The following is a 3,696-nucleotide window of genomic DNA, read 5'->3' as shown; positions in this document are numbered from 1 at the left end:
TGCTGTTCCTCTATACAAAGATATGGTTTACAGAAAGAAGAAAAGAGAAGAAAAGGAAAATGGTGAAAAAAGGAACAATACAGTAGGAATATAATTGTCATTAAACTAACAGAAACAATGAAGCACACTCTGAGACTTTTTGTTTAACTCCAATGTCCTTTTAGTTCTGATTTCTAGCTCTCTTTTCAAGCAGGTAAATTAGTTTGCAGTTAGGGTCAGTTGCCCCTGGTCTGCTGTGAAGGACAGTTCAGATCACCCTCCGTTCACCACTCTGCCCTATGTCTTTTTCAAGCTTGTTTCTCCCATTTCGGTGTTGTTACCTTGAATCGCCAGCAGGTGGTGCTATCTCAGCTGCTCGCCCCAGAAGGGGTGGGACCAGACAGGAACCAACAGAGACTGGAGCTGGATGCCTGCCTCAGGGCACAGGCAGGGGACTCACAGCGGGCAGGACATCTCGGTTGCGGGATAGGTGGCAGCGATTCCAACAGATCTTCCTGAAGGGGCTTCAAGGACTGAAGTTGTGGATCGCCTCCAGCCTGGGTGGTGTGATGTGCTACTGGCGGTGGCTGTGGTGGCTGTGGCTGCAATGGTGGCGGTGGCGGCAGCAGCATCTGCGCTGCAGTGGCTGTCCAGTCTGCTGCGATGTCCCAGCGGTGAAAACGGCCGAGCTCCATATGAAGAGCAGACTGAGATTTTGGGGTCTGCAGCCCCTGGGGCTAGAGCCAGAGACCCACTGCAGTTCTCCTTTGCAGAGGGTTTCACAGACCAGGTTGCCCCGTTGCCATCTTGCTGGAAGTCCTCAATTTAAAAATTTTACAAAAAAATTCTAGGCCAATGGATTCACAACCTTATTTTATCAGTTGTACAAAGAAGAACTGGCACCAATCTTACTGAAACCATTTTAAAAAAGTCAAGGAGGAAGGACTTCTCCATAACTCATTCAACAGAACCAGTATCACACTGATATAAAAACAGGCAAGGACATACACAAAAAATAAAACTATAATTCAATATCCCTGATGAATATAGATGCAAAAATCCTGAACAACATGCTAGCAAGCCAAATTCAACAGCATATCAAAAAATAATCACAACCAAGTGGGTTTTATTCTAGTGATGCAAGGATGGTTCAATATTCACAAATCAATAAATGTGATCCACCACATAAATAGAAGTAAAAACAAAAACCATATGATCATCTCAATAGATGCATAAAAGGTATTTGGCAAAATTCAATATCCCTTCATGATCAAAAATTTTCAACAAACTAGACATCACAGGAGCATATCTCAAAATAATAAGAGCCATATATGACAAAGCTACAGTCAACAGCATACTTGATGGGGAAATGCTGAAAACATTCCTCTCTGGAATTAGAACACAGGTGATGTCCACCATTACCACTCCTATTCAACATCATACTGGAAGTCCTAGCAAGATAAATCTGACAAGAGAAAGAAATAAAGGACATTTAAATCAGCAAGGAGGGAGAGAAAGTGTCCCTGTTTGCTGATGACATGATTGTATATCTAGAAAACCCTAAAGACTACTCCCAGAGACTTCTAGACCTGATAAATAACTTCAGTAAAGTCTTAGGGTACAAAAATTAATGTGCGAAAATCGGTAGCATTTTTATACATCAATAACACTCGAACCAAGAACCAAATAAAGAACTGTATCCCATTTACCCTAGCCACATACAAAGAAATAAAAATACCTAGGAATACACCTAACCAAGAAAGTGAAAGATCTCTACAAGAAGAACTACAAAACACTGATGAAATAAATTGTAGATGAAACAAATAAATGGAAGAACAACCCATGCTCATAAACTGGAAGAGTAAATGTATTCCTTATCAAATACCAAAAATATTTTTCATAGAAAAATATTTTTCACAGAAAACTTAAAGTTTATGTGGAATCAAAAAAGATTCGGAAGAGCCAAAGCAGTCCTAAGTAAGAAGAACAAATGTAGAGGGATCACATTGCCTGACTTCAAATTATACCACAAAGCTAAAGTAACTAAAACAGCATGGTACTGGTATAAGAATGCTGAATAGATCAATGCAACAGAATAGAGAACTGCAAAATAAAGCCACATACTTACAACCAACTGATCTTCAACAAGGCCAACAAAAATAAACAACAGGAAAAAGACACCTTATTCAATAAATTGTGCTGGGAAAACTGGCTAGTCATATGCAGAAGAAGGAAACTTGACCTTTACCACTCACTATATATAAAAATTAACTCAAGATGGATTAAAACTTAAATGTAATACCTGATATTATAAAAATCCTAGAAGAAATCTAGGAGACACTTTTCTGGACACTGGTCTAAGCGAAAGCAAAGAATTTATGACAAATGGAACTTACTTAAACTGAAATATTTCTGCACAGAAAAATAAATAATCAGCAGGGTGTATAGACAACCTACAAAAGAGGAGAAAATATTTGCAAATTGTGCACCAAAGGACTAATGTCCAAAATCTACAAGAAACTCAGAAACTCAACATGAAACAAACAACCCATCAAAAAGTGGGCAAAAGACATGAATAGACACTTCTCAAAAGAAGACACCCAAATGGCTAAGACACATATGAAAAAATGCTCAGCATCACTAATTACCAAAGAAATGCAAATTAAAGCCACAGTGAGATATTATTTTACACTTGTCAGAGCACTATTATTAAAAAGTCAAAGAACAAAAGATGTTGATGTTGAAACTACCATAAAAAATTACCTTCATGTCCTGACCCTTGGGGCAGGGGCAAGTCTGATCAACATATTCATTCATAAATAGTGGAGTTGAAACTGCTTGAGAAGACAAGGAGCCATTGAAAGACAAAAGCAGCTTTGATCCTCAGGAACCCCACATCCCTCTATGCTTTTCTCCTGGGCTGCATTTTTTTTTTTTTTTGAGTTGGAGTCTCACTCTGTCACCCAGACTGGAGTGCAGTGGCAAGCTCCCGGCCACTGCAGCCTCGACCTGCTGGGCTCCAGCGATCCTTCCATCTCAGCCTTCCAAGTAGCAGGAACTACAGGGATGCGCTAATTTTTTTAATTTTAATTGTAGAGATGAGGTCTCGCCAAATTGCCCAGGTGGGTCTCAAACCCTTGGGCTCAGGCAATCCACTCACTTCAGCCTCCTAAAGTGCTGGGATTACAGGCTGAGCCACCGAGCCCGGCTGGGCTGCCTTTTTAATGACTCAGGGCGAGTGGGTGGTACCTGATGGTCAAGGGAATTGTTTTTCTTTCTTTCTTTTTTTTTTTGAGTTGGAGTCTCACTTTGTCGCCCAGACTGGAGTGCGGTGGCCGCTCCTGGCCACCGCAGCCTCTCCTGCTGGGCTCTGGCGATACTGCTGCCTCACCCTTCCGAGTATCCGGAATTATGTGAATATGCTACCATGCCCGGCTGATTTCTTTTTAAAACTTGGTAATTTTGAATATTGATTTGCTTATTTTTCACTTGAGTACACCGACCCTTTCAAATCTTTTAAAATAAGTTTGAGCTTTGGGGACTTGCTTGGAGAATCCCATAAATTCATTTAGAAGCAATATTTCTTTACTCCAGTGGTACATACACATATAACACATGCACATACAGATACACACATGCAAGCATACACATAATTTCATACTCTGCATTACCCAATGATGATCAAGGTTTGTTTTCAACTTCCCGGTCTTTTTGGTG

Source organism: Carlito syrichta, unplaced genomic scaffold, assembly GCF_000164805.1.
Source record: "Carlito syrichta isolate Samal-C Ts95f unplaced genomic scaffold, Tarsius_syrichta-2.0.1 Scaffold309894, whole genome shotgun sequence".
NCBI classification, from domain to species: domain Eukaryota; kingdom Metazoa; phylum Chordata; class Mammalia; order Primates; family Tarsiidae; genus Carlito; species Carlito syrichta.
This window is presented reverse-complemented; position numbering follows the sequence as displayed.